General features: G+C 40.7%; 1 protein-coding gene across 3 annotated transcripts in view; it reads right to left on the bottom strand.

The window, feature by feature from the left end:
- The window catches only part of OTUD7B (OTU deubiquitinase 7B), a 54,660-nt gene extending 37,785 nt beyond the window's left edge, over positions 1–16,875 (bottom strand). The window contains exon 1 of one of the 3 annotated variants that reach the window (XM_072769352.1): positions 16,530–16,875. The gene's annotated coding sequence lies outside the window, so the exon portion shown is untranslated. The remainder of the gene's footprint in view (positions 1–16,529) is intronic. The other 2 variants (XM_072769353.1, XM_072769350.1) reach the window with 2 other exon arrangements.
- Between the last annotated feature and the right edge of the window lie 1,757 nt (positions 16,876–18,632).

Here is an 18,632-nt window from a genome sequence, read left to right as displayed (position 1 = left end):
ATAATCTAAAACAAGTACTCTCTTGGATCATAATAGCTAAAGAATAAACCTAGAATACTAAAAAAAACTCAATTTCAGCTGGGCAGAAGACACTGGATTTTATTTTATTTTTTTAAAGACTTATTTGATTTATTTGAGACAGAGAGAGAGCATGAGACAGGGGAAAGGGCAGAGGGAGAGGAGGATCCCAAGCAGACTGTGTGCTGAGCAGGGAGCCCCACAGGGCTTAATCCCAGGACCCTGAGATCATGACCTGAGCCAAAGGCAGACACTTAACTGATGAGCCACCAAGGCATCCAACATGGGATTTCAATAGTCTTCCCAACCTCAAGACTATTTTTTTAGTCCTCTGAATACAGAAAGCCTTCTCTATTTGAATGAACTGCAGGAGGCCAAGTTCAGTCCAAGAGTCCTCACTCACATATTCATCAGAGAACTGGGAGAAAAAGAAAAAAAAAAATACTCCAACTGGTATGACCACATTACAACATTAGCAACACATTACTCACCATGCTACAAGAAAGCACTTGCAAGTGGGCAAGGAACATTCTGGAAGCCAAGGAAACAAAAACTCTCCCAGTCCTCAAAACACAAACACATCCACATGCCAAAGCAGGTCACACTGTCCAGTTTATACCCAAGTATGAGTGAGTGGAGAGGGGGTGGGAGAGAAGAAGGAAGAGAGGAAAAGCATTATTGGGCAGGTGTGCTTATCAGCACCAAGAGAGATTTCTTTCTTGGATTCATGGAGAACCTTTTTAAACAAAAAAATACTAGACACCATACCTATCTATAATTTGATTTATTTAAATAATCACAGAGAACATGCAATATATGTAAATGGCAGCATGTTATAGTGGTTGCATACATTCCCTTTGGAATCCACCAGATCTCTATGTAAATCCTACATCTGTCACTTTCTTTTTTTTTTATCTGTCACTTTCTTGCTGTGTGACCTCAAGCAAATTATTTAACTTCTCTGTGCCTTAGTAGGGAATTCATCTGATAATCACTGTGGTATCCTCAGCACCTTCAACAATACCTATATATCTTGGCTGAATTGATATTTTATTAACACAGTAATATGAGATGAATTAATCTGTAAATAGGTATAAAAACATCTACCTTATTGAACTGTTATGAGTATTAGGTGAGATGATATATCAAGTACTTACTATATATAACTCATGGTAGGGTCTCACTATTAAATAGTAAAGTTTTCTTCCCTTTACTTCCTAGCTGGGTCAGAAGTCATAACAGAAGAGACATGGCAAAGATTAAAATGGGGTAAGCATTGTAGAAGCCAAGCGTTGCAAAGCGTTACTACTAGGGTCCTAGTCATATTATCCAGGAATATTTCATCTTCGCATATGAAGTTAAATAAAAGACCCTTGTAGTAGGTACATAATAAATGTTAGTTGATCCAGATAATGCTATTGTGAGTCTTCAGGTATCTGTTACCAGTCAGATAAAAGCCTGGCAGAATAGGAAAAGGGAGAGAAAAGGAAAGGGAGGGAAAACAGAAGGCAAAAGAAGTGAGACTGAGTCATAGCTTAAATATACCAGACTATATATTTAAAAACCAAATCTAAAGGATTTTTTAGAAGGCTATTTAATCTTCTAAAAACTTCCCATTAGCGTAAACACTCTATTGATTCACATTATTTACTGACCATTTTAGGTAGTAAGATCTATGTAAGTAAATTGTTCGTAACTGCTGACTGGGTGGTAAGCTTGAAAGATTTAGGCCCAAAACTCTCCTCCCTTTACCCCAAAGAGACTGATGGAGTCTTTGAGGCTACCTCACCTGCAGCCTGTAACCACAGCAACCTATCTACCTGCAGATGAAAAGATATTTCACCTTCAAAATCAGGGGTGGGAGAGTATATAGAATTACATCTAAAATCTGAAGGGATCTTTTTCCTTGACTGTGAAGAATTGAATGTCAGAAGAAGATAGCTCTAAAGAACGCCAGTCTCTTGTTGCATTATGAGCTGGACAGTATATACATGCAGTGTCTGAAAATAAGGAGAACCTATGAGAACTGAAACAGCTTGTGGGAAACCTCATCATAATGTGGTCTTGCAACTTCCTATTTCACTTACCAGGCATCTCCTCTGTGTATTTAACCACTTGACCCACCTCCTCTTAAGCAACAGGATATAATAGAGCACTGCCAATAGTCAAAAGAATGGGCTCCACATCAAGTTCTATTAACTTAGGAAGTGTGCAAACTTAGTCACTTAAATTATATATTCAGTACTGAGAATGTTGGGCTAGACTCAGTGCTCCTCAAAGGCCTCCACCAAGGTATCACTTTGGAGAGTCTATGTATCAGACACCAGCCAAACTAAGCTCCTCTACTGCTATAACCCAGATTGAGAACATGTGCATTGTTACTGTCTACCCTTCCTATAAGAGCAGTTATTAAATTCTATTTACTTTTCTTCAAATCACTGGAATCTCTTCTCTCTCCCATTACCATCTCCCCTGTAGAAACTCCCTCCCCCCGGACTATTATAACAGCCTCTCTACCTGGTCTCTCTTCTTCCACTTCACACTGGAGAGCTGAAATCCATTTTCCTAAAATACTCATCTACACATACAATCCTTTGCTTGGGGATTTTTCACTGTAAGTATAAACCAAATTCCTCTGCCTGAGATTTAAGGCCCTCTCCGATTTACTTAACTCTACAATTTTATTAATCTAATTGTTTGCTGGGATGCCTGAGTGGCTAAGCAGTTGAGTGTCTGCCTTTGGCTCAGGGCATGATCCCAGAGTCCCAGAATTGAATCCCACATGGGGCCTCCTGCATGGAGCCTGCTTCTCCCTCTGCTTATGTCTCTGCCTCTCTGTGTGTCTTTAATAAATAAATAAAATCTTTTTTTAAAAAAAAATCTCATTGCTTGTCTACTTGCTCTACCCTCAAAACAAGGTTGGTTTAGTTCACTGTGCTCATGCCTTGATTGCCTTCTGAAGTCTTTCTTCTCCTAAGGTCTAGATTACCCTAACTATAAAATTTTCCCCTACTCCCGCTAAACTTCTATATAATTCCAGAGGGCACCTGGCTGGCTCAGTTGGTAGACCATGCAACTCTTGATCTCAGGGTTGTGAGTAAAAGCTCCACATAGGGCATAGAGTTTAGCTTAAAAAAAAAAAAAAAAAAGAAAAGAAAAGAAAAGAAAAAGAAAACATTCTATGTAATTCTGTACAACTGTACTCCTCACTTGACACTTAGTACCCATGACTTTATATTATTTCTTTTTTATGCAAATAATTCAATCTTCACAACTAATGAATAAGGTCTTCATGACTCTCTTTGTTTCCTGAAGCCTAACTTTTCAGAGAACAAATATTTAATAATATGCTTACTGTTAACAATAACTACTACCTTGGACAAGTCTAACTTTCTAGGCTTCATTTTCCTGACCTAGAAAATGATGACAGTATGTAAACTTCCTTTCAGCTCTAAAATGCTGTATGATGGTATACATACTACACGGTAGTTTGTTTCTCACATTTTTTTCCTATATAGGTATTTATATATATGTAACTATATCCCATTTAACACAGAATGTAAATTCCCAAAGGCCAATTCTCCTATTACTTGTCTAGTTTATTTGCTGGGTAACACTTCCTTGGCATCTCCTTAGAGCATGTTGTCCAAATTCTGGTACACAGCAGGTATTCGGTAGAAAGGAATTTATGGTCTCAAGCTGGCAGCAAACATCAAGAGAAATTTGTGTAGATGATTTTTTTATCTTAATTTCCATAATGAACTAGCATATTACAAAAAACTTCAAAGATGATATGAGAGAGAAGGAATTTAAGGTTTGTTAAAATGAGAGGTCACCTTGTGCCAAATAGCTAGGAATTTATTTTAGGCACAAAGAAACCAGGATGCAGCAAATATTAAGTCTAACTTTCTATTCTCAGAATTCTGAGGAGTATGGGAAGTCTTTATCCCTTGTCATCAAACACAGACTAAGTATTCTTTATGTCAGATAATTTTGTCCTTAGTACTGATAGAAAATTTCAGAAAATGAATAGTCTAACACTTGGCCAGGTAAGCTCTTAGTTCAAAGAAGACAAAAGCAAATACAAAGGAATTTATAAGAGCAGGTGAATTTTTAAAATAAGAACTTGCTGTCTAAAATATTTTTGTTAGCAATATATTTTGTCTTTCTCCGTTCTTCATATGAGACTACCTTCACGTAAAGACCAAGAATTCCTAATACTAAAGGCTCAGAGTTTTCTTTTCCTTCAATGTCAGTTATTAATGATTCAAAAGGCAATAGTAGAGCAACTCGTTTAAAATGACCCTGACTTTTCAAAGAACTATTTTAGAGCACAAGCTGATACTTTCAAAGCTGAATTGTATACATGATATCTTCCAAGCAGGTATGTGGCCTGGATACAAATCTGATATAGTTAAGGTACAAGGAAGGGTTATAAAGACTTCTTTTTTTTTTTTAAGATTTTATTTATTTATTCATGAGACACACACACACACACACAGAGAGAGAGAGAGAGAGAGAGAGAGAGAGAGAGAGAGACAGGCAGAGGAAGAAGCAGGCGCCATGCAGGAAGACTCGATCCCGGGACCCCAGGATCACACCCTGAGCCAAAGACAGATGCTCAACTGCTGAGCCACCCAGGTGTCCCTTATAATATGTCTCTTTTCTTTTTTCAAAGATTTTATTTATTTATTCATAAGAGACACAGAGAGAGATGCAGAGAAACAGGCAGAGGAGGAAGCAGGCTACCTGCAGGGTGGCTGATGCAGGATTTGATCCCACCACCCTGGGATCTTGACCTGAGCCAAAAAGAAAGACTTCTAAGCCAGGTTTTGAAGGATGAGAGGAAACAAAGCATATTTAAATGTTTATACCTATCCTCATTCTTCCATTCCTAGTCCTCAATCCCATTCCGTAATATCTGCTAACTCCCACTATCTCTTTGTTTAGCCCCCACCCCATCCCTGCCCTGGGCTCCCTTAAACGAAGAACTGTTTGGAGCACTACAAAGTAAGAGTCTGGTGCCAGGAGCTAGGGCTCATAACTTCTTTTCCTGTTAAGTCTCCAAATAAAATCAAGGGCCACAGGTAATTTTCTCTTCCATGGTTTTCCCCACCACCAGATCTCCCTTATCAAGACTGAAGAGGAGACATTGGGATGGCAGGAAGTGCAGGGTGAGGGGACATTTACTCAAACAAAGTGTATGCTCCTTAAAGGCAATTCAATCAATTGTATGTAGCTACTGCAGCAAAAGTCTTAAATACAGGCTTATTTCCCCCAGTGTATTCTGGCCTACAATCCTTACCTTCCCCGTACAACCTTACCCATTACATACTTAATATGTGTTGAAAAATACAAACATTTTACTAAACACTTGAGCTTAAGATAACTACAAAAGAAAACTGGTTGCAAATTAAAGTTCAGAAATGTGTTTTAGAATTATAAATGGATTTAGGATTATCCACTTCAAAAAGGTCGATGATAATGTTCTGCAGAATGCCAAGAGAAAATCAAAACTGGACTATAAGATTTAACCATACAAAACTGCCAATATTTGACTGCTTTTACCTACAAAATTGCAATTTCATATAGTTTCATTTAATATTTAATTTCGACTTGGCAGGGAATGGAAAAGCTTCCGCGAGGCTGAAATGATGTTATATTGGGACCGCACCTCCCAGAATTAAAAAAGCTTCAAAACATTCTACTGAGATACAATGTGGTTTCAATAAAAAAGGCAAGTATTAAAAGTATACGTACATACATATAAATGTATGTACAAATGTGTATATTAGGCCCTCTTCTTTAGGGCCCTAAGAATTCCTGGATCTCAGCAGTGTTTATTAAGTGAACAGAGAGGCTGCTTTTTCTCAACACCAGTATCCCATCTCGAGTGAGGGTGTCAAGACCTTGATGACAACAGCAGAATTTGATAGCCACAGGAGCACACTGCCTCACAAATGCCATCAGGATCTATTCCCAGGAATATCCTCATTGGATGATATCATCAATCAATTCCCATTTCATTTCTCAGGGAATGTTTGCTCATCTGCAGGAAGTTAGTCTTGATTGCCCCTGCTATTTATGAGCATTTTATTTAACTTTCAGTGCTGAATGTTTCTTTACAAGCTCTATTTTCATGGGGGCCACTATCATTCTCATAACTAACAGTTCATCAACACAAAGGATTGTCTTTATTTTTTTAGTTCATTAATTAACCATTTAGTCACTAATAGTTACTAAATGCCTACCATGTATAAGTTACTGTGGCAAGCCCCAGGAGAGACAGAAAATAAAACAAACTTCTCTGCTGTCAGGGAGCTCATAGTGTAGTAGAAATGGCATGCTAAGGGCACAAATAAACAAAAACACAAAAATATACAACTACTACCAAACAAGTATGAATAAAATAAGAGGAGAATTCAGAAGTGGGAAAGATCATATCCTGTTGGAGGAAAAAAAAAGTCAGGAAAGTTTTCATGGAAGATATAGTTTAAACTGGGACTTTGATGGGTAGGATATTTTTCAACAGGACAAATGAAAAGGGCATTGGAGGAAAGAGGCTAAAAGATTAGATGATTATGTGAATTAGATCTACATGAAGACACATCTGAAAAACAATATTGAGGGGGGAAATTGCAAAAGGATACATACAGTACAATTCCATTTATGTAAGGTTTCAAATCTACATGTTGTTTATGTATGTTATATGTACCTAAAATACATAAAAAATAAAGTATAAAACATGAAATTGAATAATAGGTAGCAAATCAGGCCAGTAGTCATTTCCCAATAAAGAGGAAAGAGGAAAGGATGCACAGTAGGACTCAGCTATATCTAACATTATATCTTAAACAGAATAAGAGATCTAAAACAAATATGACAAAATGTTAATATCCATAAAATGTGGGTTATGGGCAAAAAAATGTCTTGGGGTTTTTTTTCCCCTGGACTTTTCTAAATATTCAAAATATCTCATTATTCAAAATTTGGAAATTAAGAAAGGGCCAGGTGACTGGAAAAACAGTGGAGTCACTAACCCAAAAATAATGATCAGGATTAAGATGCTTTCCCTAAACTTTCAGGGAACACTTGATTAGTCTGGCTCTCAACTGAACAGGATCCTTCATCCCTCAGAGTGTGCACAAAAGGCAGTCAGAACAGGGTGGGGGGAAGGCTAACAGATACAGACAAGAAGGAAGTTTTTATTGCCATCCTAAATCAGATATCCAAGGAGAGTGACAACCATGCTCCCACACAACATAAATGCCAGTATAACCAAGTCTTCTCCCCCCCCCAAAAAAAATAAGCCAAGGAAACTTCTAGTTACATAGGAATTCAGATAAAGACTCACTGAGTAGTTATTCTGTGCCTCCTCTCTCCCTTCCTCCCCCTACAAACACTCACAAAAACAAAATGTACCCTTGCCCACTTGAGAAAGAATTAAGAATTGGCAATTCTGTTTAAGTGGACAGTTTCCAAACCAAGGCCCATCTCTGGAGATGTGGACAGAGCCCAGAGAGGAGGGTAAAGAAATCACAACTCAGTTAAGTTTGGGGGAAGACTTATCAATGGAAGGTACCCATCCTTCCACATCCCCTGTGGCCCAACCTTTCCCAGGGGAATCTAAGAACCTCTAAGATATCCTTCTATCCTGTTCTGTTCTTCTCTAACAAAATGACTGAAACACAAAACCCAAACCCTCATTTAGCACTTTAAACCCAATTTCCCTTCACAAAAACCCAGTGAAGGGGCACCTGGCTGGCTCAGTCAGTAGAACATGCAACTCTTGATCTGAGTGTCATGAGTTCAAGTCCCATGTTGGGCCTACACCTTACTTTAAAAAAAAAAAAAATATATATATATATATATATACACACACACACACACACATACACACCCCAAAATTTAAAAACACAGGAAAGGAAAATTTAGAACACAAGTATAATGACAAATCTTGGTTTTTTTAGATAAATATCCTTTTTGTGGGTAACCAATTTATCCAAGCCTATTTCCTCTACCAAAGTTTCACTGGCACAATCTAAAATTAAGTTTAAAAGAAAACAACTTGAAGGGAATTTAGCAAGAGAGATAATTACACCTGCACACTCAATAAATACCCTGACATTCTTCTACATCTGAATCATTACAGATGAATAATCCTAACATCCTATTCACTCCACTCCAGGGCACCCAACTGCCCCAGGTCAAAAGTCCCTATTCCCCCAAAGTACTCTCAGAGCAGATCTTCTTCAGTCAGACCTGGGAAAAAGCCACTGTTCACTCTGGACTGGTAAAAATGACAATGGGATGGAATGTCTTCTAGCACAGTGCACTGTGGCAGGATGTAACAAACACCGGAATAGGACGTCAGGGAATCAGAGAGGTGAAATGACATTTATTAATCACCAACCACATTATAGCCACTGGAGATTGAATTCCAGACCAAGCTATTACAAAACTACTTCTAAGATCCTGAGTAAATCTCAGGTATGCCCTCTGAAAATAAACAAGGTAAACTAAGAAACAGTCCCTGTAGTCTCTGATTCCATGAGTCTACAAACATGATCACTCAGTAATCAATGTGTTACTGTTAAGCATAATAAACGCACTTTAAAAGCCTTTTGCTTTTGTTCCTCTCCAACGCACCCTCTACACCACTGACAAAACAATCTTTCTACAAGTTGAAACTTACTTTTTCATCCAGTGCTTTAAAACCCTGAAATGCTCATCATTTACTGCAGCACAAGCTAAAGCTGTCCATGATCAGCCTTACCTACTTCACCAGACTCATCCCTGCCCTCCAACCCTGTCCTCCAGCCACAATAATTACTTAAAAGTTACCTGAAGAAGTCTGGCTGTTTTGTTCCTTTAAGCTTTTGTTCATGCTGTTTTCTCAGCCTGGAGTGTACTTCTCCCTGCCTTCTGTAGGCTACACCCTTAACTCATCTTTCAAGACTCATCTCAGATGTCATCTCCTCTGGGAGGCACTTTCCAACCTCTGCATGCCCAAGGCAGAAATGACCTTTAGACCGCTACTTATCCCCCTACATAACTTCTGTCACAACAACTACTACACACTTCATATATCTATATATTTATGCATCTGTCTCCTCCCCCTGGATCCATAACTCCTTGTAGGTTGAGAACTTGTCTGACTCATCTGTTTCCTCAGTGCCTACCTAAGACAGTGCTTACAAGGTAAGAGACGTTCAAGGGATGTTTGCTGGAGTTGGGAGGAAAGGAACAGAAAACAAGAAAGGACAAAGAAGTCAATTAAGATGGCCCAAAGAGTGTAGAATAATTGAGTTTATCACTACCATTATCTCTGGCCTTTTGCTCTTTCCCTAAACTCTAGTCTTCAGAGAGCTTATTCATTCTCTTGGCTACAGCTACCATATCCATGTTGATGAACTGCAAAACCACATTTCCAAATGTATTAACCTCTGACTCTACTCTCCACCAGCTATGGGCTCATCTGTAACAACCGGTTCAGCTTTTACTTGGGCATTTCATTGCCACTTTGTATCTCAAACTGAACTCATCAAATTCCCCTACAAAATGAGGAAACCTTCCTAACTTCCCTATCTCAATGTCTCAGAAACCCAAGCTTAAAATGTCATAGTCATACTTGATGGATCACTCTCTTTCATCTGCTACATCCAATCCCCACTGACTTCAACTTTTTCTCCACAATCTTTTTCCCTCTTTCTCTCCTTATCCCACCTCCTTCAACTTGAGTTCAGGTCTCATCACCTTATCCTTCTTCCCTCCTCGACCACCTGTTTCCTACTGTAATCATATTACTGTCCTCCTCAAAAATTCGCAGTGGTTCACTATTTCCTATCATTTAAAATCTCAACTTAAAAGCCTGCCTTTTAAGGCCCCTCTAAAACATAGCTCCTAACCAACCTAACCACTTCTTTCACTACTATTCACTGCTACTCAGCTCAGTCTTATCACTGCCCCAAGAAAACCCAAGCCTGGTCCAGGCTTTTGCTTGATCCCTCTCAGCTCCAAAATGAAATGATTTTGTTGTTATTTGGTTCATCTTCACCCCTTGTACCTGAGACAATTTGGTTTACTTTTTCAAGATCTGGGATAAGTTACAATTCCTCTGTGATAGGAATTGAGTGCCCTTCTCCCCAAATACATACGGTCTGAGGTCTGTACTATACAAGCAATAATACGATTTCTCATTTTCTTCCTTTTATTTGTCTGGCATAATAGAGGCTCAATAGGTATTCACATCTTCCTATATTCCTTACTCCCAGCTAGACTGTAAACTCTTCAAGGGCACAAAATAGTCATTTTTTTTAATCCTCTGCATTATGCATAAACCTAGCATAAAACTAAACTCAAAGCAGGTCACTACGGATGCCTCAGTGGCTCAGCAGTTGAGCGTCTGTCTTGGGCTCAGGGTGTGATCCCGGGATCCAGGATCGAGTCCTACATTGGGCTCCTTTCAGGGAGCCTGCTTCTCCCTCTGCCTGGGTCTCTGCCTCTCTCTCTCTGTGTGTGTCTCTTATGAATGAATAAATAAATAAAATCTTTAAAAAAAAAAGTCATTAAAAATAAAAGTTTAGTAACTTTTCCTACCCAAAACTATGTCTTAGAGAAATAAAAAAAGAGACATAATCCTAAAAAACACAGCTGAAAATAATCCTGAACTAAACTGTATAAATTAAGATTCCTGACTTCCACCTCTGATTTCCACTCAAAAATACTACAATCTCCTGACTCAAGAAGTAAATAATAATCCTGTGCTCATGACATCATAAGCACATAGTTTGGTAATGACTGTGAGAAGGTGGGGGCGGGGAGGGTAGGCAGGGATGAAGGAAAGCAAGTCAACTTAAAGAACAAGGTTGGAAGAACAGGCATGTGATCTTTTGTTTGTTTATTAAATGTGGACACTGCTCCTCATTCCTTTAATTTTTTTTTTAATTGGCCAGATTTTCAAACAAGTTTACTTTAGGAGGAAAAACCTGATGGTTTTTTAGTGGAGTTACTATCTGGAAGAGCCTCTACAAAGCCAAGTCCTTTGAAAAGGCCACCTTCATCTTCAACAATGCAACATGACACAATAGGATTCCTCCAGATACTGTGATTGAAGACTCATTCTGGCTACAACATAGGCATCATCTATAAATCGCTCTTAGGCATAAGGCATACAGCCTAAGTGGCCACACTGGACCTGCACAGATTTTGAAAAGAAACTGGTCTTCATTAATATATTCATATAGCCCAGTCTTAATTATCCATAAATGGATTATCCAATTTACAGGATTTCTGAGGCATAATCTTTAAACAAAGTTTGACTGTTCTTCTTCATCATCAGTATAACCTCCTCACCATCAGGTAATATAGGCTTAGAAATGCAAATTCATTTCAACATCAGTATGATCCTCAAAACATTAAAATGAATCTGGCTTTAAAAATAATGATTTTCTAACCAAGAAATTTCCATATTAAGTTCTGAATTGCTGAGTGAAGTAAGTCAGTCGGAGAAGGACAAACATTATATGTTCTCATTCATTTGGGGAATATAAATAATAGTCAAAGGGAATATAAGAGAAGGGAGAAGAAATGTGTGGGAAATATCAGAAAGGGAGACAGAACGTAAAGACTGCTAACTCTGGGAAACGAACTAGGGGTGGTAGAAGGGGAGGAGGGCGGGGGGTGGGAGTGAATGGGTGACGGGCACTGGGGGTTATTCTGTATGTTAGTAAATTGAACACCAATAAAAAATAAATTAAAAAAAAAAAGTTCTGAATTACTTATACTACTGTTCGCTATTATAGCAGAGATAACTGAAAGTTAAATGTACTTAAAACACGATACTTCCTTACCATAAACTATTGAGGATAATCCAACTAGCCCACAAGCGCATAGTACAATTTGAGACAGGTACAAGCAGAGCTCAGCATAGTTAGTAAGACGTATGACCACAAAACTTCTGCAAGGAATCCTATGTCTCCTAGATGATCCCTTTAGGCCAAGATGGTCCAGAAGAGAAACCAAAGAGTTACAATGTACCGGTGCCTGCCTGATTCCTTGTCCCTGAGTTCCTGGACCAGAAGGCTCAATACTTTTCATTAAATCTATTCTTTGTTCAAGAACCTACAATGACTCTATTGACCCTTCCATCAACACCCAACAGTCTGGCCTCTGAGTCCCCTCCACCCTCTTGCCTGCTCTACCCATGACTTGACCACCCACATTCTCTCCAGTCCCTCTCATTTATGCTCCCAACAAACACAACTTAGTCATTCATACCATCACTGCATGCTGCATTCTATACTTTCTGCCTGGAAGATCTTTTATTTTCTTCTACTCAACATAGAATAGCTATTCATTTACTTGAATGCTCACACATATTTCAGATAAGGATAGACAAGTAAATTGTCTAAGATCACATAGTCAAGATTTGAACCAAGTCTGTCTAAATTCATTGGCCATGCTTCTTTATGACTCTAATCCACAGCCTCCAAGTCCATTGCAAATTTTGCCGATTCAGATATCTTCCCTAATTAATCTCACAGACTCTTTGTTACTTCAAGTTTTCTAGCCTTTATGTACTCCATTTATAGCACATTAAACTTGGTTTTGTTTATATGTTATGCTCTAAATATTAAAGCTTGTAATAGTGTGCCTTCCCATTTATATAAATCACCTTCCACAACCCTATCCCTGTCCTAGGGGCAAGGAAACCTGTCTTTATATCTTTTCTATCTTCCCAAAGCCTGTCACTGGAGCTTGGAGAGAGCTTTATCCACAAGAGTGCTCAATCATTATGTAGCCAGGATTTCTTACTTCACAAAACAAAATGCAAGGGTGCCTTGCATGGCTCAGTCTACTGACCATATGACTCTTGATTTCGGCTTGGGTCATGATCTCAAGGGTCTTGAGACTGAACCCCACATCAGGCTCTGTGTTCCCCGTAGAGTCTGCCTGAGATTCTCTCTCCCTCTCCCTCTGCCACTCCCACTCATGCTCATGTACACTCTATCAAATAAATAAATCTTTTCCTAAAAAAACCTTCCATCATATCAAAAACTCAACTGAGTTCTGGCATTCCTAAAACTGCCCTCCATCTATATTCCAGCTACACAGATTTTTTATATCTTTTTTTTTTAAAGATTTTATTTGTTTACTCTTGAGAGACACAGAGAGAGAGAGAGAGGCAGAGACATAGGCAGAGGGAGAAGCAGGCTCCATGCAGGGAGTCTGACATGGGATTCGATCCCGAGTCTCCAGGGTCACACCCTGGGCTGAAGGTGGCTCTACACCGCTGAGCCACCTGGGCTGCCCCAATTACACAGATTTTAATTACCTGAATTTATCAGGGGCTGTTGAGAAGATTTCACAGCTCCCAAATTTCTATTGGGAAGACACTGCTGAAGCCACACTTCAAAGCACGGTCTCAGGATTTTCCCTTGATGGGAGAATGTCTGGGGTAAAAGAGGAGGTGCTCTTTACAAAGCGCCTCACAAGGATCTGCCAGGATCCTTAGCATGCTTTTTTTTTTCTTTAAGAGAAGTAGTGTTTTTTTTTGTTTTGTTTTGTTTGTTTTTTTTTTAAAGAGATCTTACTTACTTATTCATGATAGACATAAAGAGGCAGAGGGAGAAGCAGGCTCCATGCTAGGAGCCTGACATGGGACTCGATCCCAGGACTCCAGGATCACATCCTGGGCCAAAGGCAGGCGCTAAACCACTGAGCCACCCAGGGATCCCCGATCCTTAGCATGCTTAAGCATGCTTGGGAAGCTTGAAAACTTTAACAAGTGGCACTTAGTGCCCATAACAATTTGAAAATTTATTTTTAATACTGTTTTTAATCATAATTCACTGGGTTACATATACTGAATCTCAAAACCCCAAACAATGCCTTCTGAAAAATGGCAATAGTGCTAGACTATTAGGCTGCCCTATGCTATTCCTACTTATTCAACTGCTTCAATCCCCATGCCCAGCCTAACCCACCAGCCACCAAATAATAAATGCAGGGGAGGTTGATATAAATAGAAATAAATATACTTTCTGAATGGAAGTTCTTTTCTCTTCATAAACTCCTAACAAAGAATAACTATTTAATTTGCTTGACTGCTCATACATATTTTATAAATAAGGATAGAGAAGTAAATTGTCCAAGGTCACATAATAAATGCCATAATCAAGATTTGAACCAAGTTCTATCTAACTCCACAGGTCATGCCTCTTTATGACTTTAATCCACAGCCTCCAATCCTATTTCAAATTGTACTGATTCAAAAATCTCCCTTAATCATCCCATTGATATAAATAGAATTTTCCAGACATCAATAATAATTGGCATAAACTGACTCACAAATTAAGACAATTATTGATAGTCGACAAACTCTGGGAGGGTGTGTGTGATTTTTAAAAATTTGATTTTTCCCTCCAAATTAAATCTTTTTTCAGTAGGGGTCCCCAAAAGAAGGAGATTAAGAAAATAAAGCTTCAGGAATATTTCCAAGTTGTTAGTGACCTAACTCCACCAAGTCCAACTAACAATTACCATTCATTACTGTTCAGCCTGCCTTATACAAATCAGCAGACAGCCCTTTTTCTGGCAAAGGTTTACATTCTTCCCCCCACAAGGGAGTCTTTGGCATTAAATGAAAGGGATAGATTGAGTCAGGCAACAACAACAAAAAATTAGTAATAGTTTGGAAATTATCTTCCTTCCATCTTTCCTTCCTGCTTGAATGCATAATGCCCAAAGTGGATATCTGTTCAATTCTAAATTATTCATGTTAATGGATAATTATTGGCAGAAGGGTGCTGATACTCCAAAATGGAAAAAAAAAAATCAAAAAATAATCTATTTCAGTTTTGGAAGATCTTTTCAGCATATTTACCTTCTCAATTATTCCTAGCATGAGCTAATATTTGTACTCATTTGTGAGCACTAAGTACATAGTAACTGGCCACTTAACTCTGGGAGGTGCTCTGAGGCATGCGGGTAGCTAGTGAAGTTAGAACAAGACTGGTATTCACACTTCAGAAGAGCAACATCAAATTCATTTATTTTACAGTTCTGTTCAGCCCTCAAAATATCAATAGACTAGCACAGCAGGTTGGTTCCTAAACTTTAAAAGAACTGTTCAGAAAAACAATGAGGACAAAGAGTATAATTGTTTGCCTATAATGTATTCATTTACAAATTGTGCACGGCAAACTTTTAATTATAAGCCTAATTCTCCCTAGTCACCTAGCATAAGTCCCTGCTATCCTCACTCCACCAGGAATGCTCTCTCGTTTACTAGAAAAGAAATTTTCCAAATGTTTTTTTAAAATGCAGGATTTGCTATCTTTTTGGACTAGCCTTGCCACAACCTCTTCTTGTCCTTTTCCATCTTATAGATTCTGAAAGACAAAGGGATGTAACCTCCTCAAAGACCTCCTAAATATACAGCATGACAAGCCAAGACTGAAAAATTACCAGCTTCTGGTTTTTCTAAAAAGCATTTTACATATGAGTAAAAACAAAACAAAACAAAACAAAACAAAACAAAACTCAAAGTCCGGCTAATCCCTGCTTTTGCATTTATGAAAAGGAAACCCCCCTGAAGAGCGTGGGGGAGACTTTCTTCCATATAATCTCACCAGTCCACTTCTTTCAACTTAATCTCTCTATCAGTATCGTGCCCAGAGGAACCACCTAGGTTAGACAGACTACCTAGACAGGGAGGGAGAGAGACAGAGACGGAGACGGAGAGAGACTCAGGGAGACTCAAAGCTCTGGTCCTTGTGAGCCGACAAGCTAAAAATACGCCGGCCCAGTAAACAAATCCCATTCCATCCCAACCGGAGCCACACCGTTAACCTAGTAATTATGAGAAGAGGAGTGAGATCACGCAGCCCCCAGCTTACTCATCATCAGCTTCTAAAGTTTCCATCGGCTCATGGCAACTTTTTTTTCTCAAGTTCACAAGTCTGCCCTAGAATTTATCAATCAGTCTCCCTCTCTCTCTCACCCACACACCCGCACACCTTCTTCGCTCCCTTCCTCCATTACTGGACGCACCTCAGTTTGTCTATCTACAGGGGAAAACAAGCTTGTTTTCTCTTCGTTGTACTTTTCTAGAGACTTCACAGTGAACTTTATCCTACTATGGGGGCAGGATAGGGGGCAGCCCGCACGCTCAACCCCCTTCAAACTCCACCATCCCTCCCGGAAAGTCTAGCTAACGAGGGAGGACTGTCCAGACCGCCCGGCAGCGCTTGGCGAGGGAGGCCGGGCGCGGGGAGGGGGCCGGGGACGCGGGGCGCAGGTTGAAGGGAGGAGTAACGGGGGAAGGCTGGGACGAAGCGGGCACAGCCGGGGCGCGGAGAGGTGCCGGGAGGCGGTGGCGCCGGGTGGAATATCATCGGAAAAGAGACGGGGGACAGTGGAGATCAGGGGGTCAGGGTCTGGGAGTCCGAAGACGCGGGAGGGGCGGGACGGACGGGGGAGGGTGACAGGGCAGGGGGCTCCGTTACCCTCGCGGCTCCCGGGGCAAGGCCCTAGGCCGGGGCGGAGCGCGGGGCCCGGCCGCCTCTCCTCATTCCTCTGCTGTGACCCCGGGGTCCGGCTGGCCCCTCCCCCGACGACGATGGAGGCGGAGGCGGTGGCGGAGGCTGCGACCGCGGCTGCTGCTCCGCACGGGATCAGAAGCTGGAGCCAGAAGGCACTGATCGGGACTGGCCTCCCCCAGTGGCTTTTTGCCTGCTCCACACCCCGTCTCCACTCCGACTCCGGCGGCTGGTTCGGGATCGGTGGCTTTCGGCCGTCCGGCCGGAAACTAGCGCCAGTTTCCGGCCGGAGCGGGTTGGTGGTGACACCCCAGCCGCCCCCAGGCCTCCGCCCGCCCGGCCCCGCCCCGACCTGCCCCGCCCCGCCCCGCCCCGCCCCGTAGCAGCCCCGCCTGCCGCGCCGCTCTCAGGGCTGCGGCCAGTTTGGCGCCTGCCCCGCGTGTGACCCCGTGTTTTCCTGGCCTGTGTTCTTAAGGCCTCTGATCTGGAGAGTTCTTGAACCGGAGCTGGGAGGGGAGGGAACGGGTAGGCTCTTGAGACTTTGATGTAGAGTCAGTTGGCTCCAGCCCTTTGGGAAGAAGCGGAAAGAGGCAGGTAGTTCTGGAAAGGTGAGGGGGTGAAAATACTTTGGAAGGAGAAGACCGAAATTCTGGTGACTCCTCACTGTCATTCTGGACTGACCAGAGGAGCATTAACAATGCTGCTACCAGACCAGTCTCCACCCAGGTCTGCAGTCTTCTTCCGTCACTCGTGAAGTGAACATACTTCTCTAAAAACACTTAATACTTGCACAGTGATAACATGTCTGCCTTAGCGCAATTGGAAAAAGTTAAGTGTCGCTGTTTTTATTAATTCCTCTTAAGAGCTTTACAGCATAATTCAATTCAAACTCATTAAGCCCCTACTATGTGCAAGGTACCGTGCTCCTTGATATTAGGAACACAAAAATGAATAAGACATAATCCCAGGCATCAAGGATCTTTACACCTTAGTAAAATACAGGAAACTATTATATAAAACAACTCACATGTGTGCTATGTGAGTTACAATGGGCTATGGCTATGAGAACATAAGCTTTAGCATATAGCAGACCTTCCATATTTATTAAATAAATAAAAGGAAGAGTGTGGACTATTTCTAGTAAAGATCCATTTAATCTACTCTTTATGACAAACACAAAATGGGACCAGCCCTTCCTATAATCTGACCAAAGAAATCCTACATTTCTATTCAGATTCCTAACGTTGTGGCACCTGATCTGCATATTCAAAATGTTTATTGTTTAAATTGTGTCCACTAGGCCTCTTTAAAAACAAATACTGTATCACAGCTTTTCCCCCTCAGTACTTCCTGAAGTCCTCAGTTTCTAAGTGGGAAGGGTGGAGCATAGACATTTTGGAATTATCCAGCTCGAGACTAGAAGTGGACACCTGAAACAGGAAGCTGCCTAGACAGGCAGCTCTATCTCCTAGGGACACCCAAGGTTTAGTGTTGATTTAGGGCTGGGCCTAAGGCCATACCAAGGCCAAGCAGGTCAGAGTGCCTTGCAGGAGGCACACCCAGGACCAAAAGTACAAATTGGCAAGCAGAGCCATTTGGCCTGGACTTCAAGCATGTGAGGACTACAAATTTTGGCTACTGTTCAGTGGCAAATTTGAGGAGGAGAGTAGAGTGAGACTTGGTCATCTAATTAGATTCTAACTGAACTCCATTGATTACAATCACCCCTTGCTAGCTAAATCTGAGGTAGGAGGACAGATCCACAGATGAGGAGCCTCAAAAATCTAAAGTTGACTTGTTTCACCAAAGCCCTCCCAGGAAGAAATTATGCTAATTTGTTGACCCTGTCTTTCTAGCCTTTTTTTTTTTTTTTTTTTTTTTTTAATGCCCTTCTAGTCTTAACTCCACTACTACCACCTTATTAGAACCAGGTACAGAGTTCGGAGGCACTCTCCACTCCCATTATAAGACAGACTTTTACTTTTGGCAGTGACCACAAAGTTTCCAAATTTGAAAGCTGGGCCAAACTCAATTAAGTAACCACAAATTTACAGGCTTGCCTGGAAATTT

Source organism: Canis lupus, chromosome 12 (assembly GCF_048164855.1).
Source record: "Canis lupus baileyi chromosome 12, mCanLup2.hap1, whole genome shotgun sequence".
NCBI lineage: Eukaryota > Metazoa > Chordata > Mammalia > Carnivora > Canidae > Canis > Canis lupus.
The sequence above is the reverse complement of the archived record's forward strand: the minus strand, read 5'-3'. Positions and strand labels throughout refer to the sequence as shown.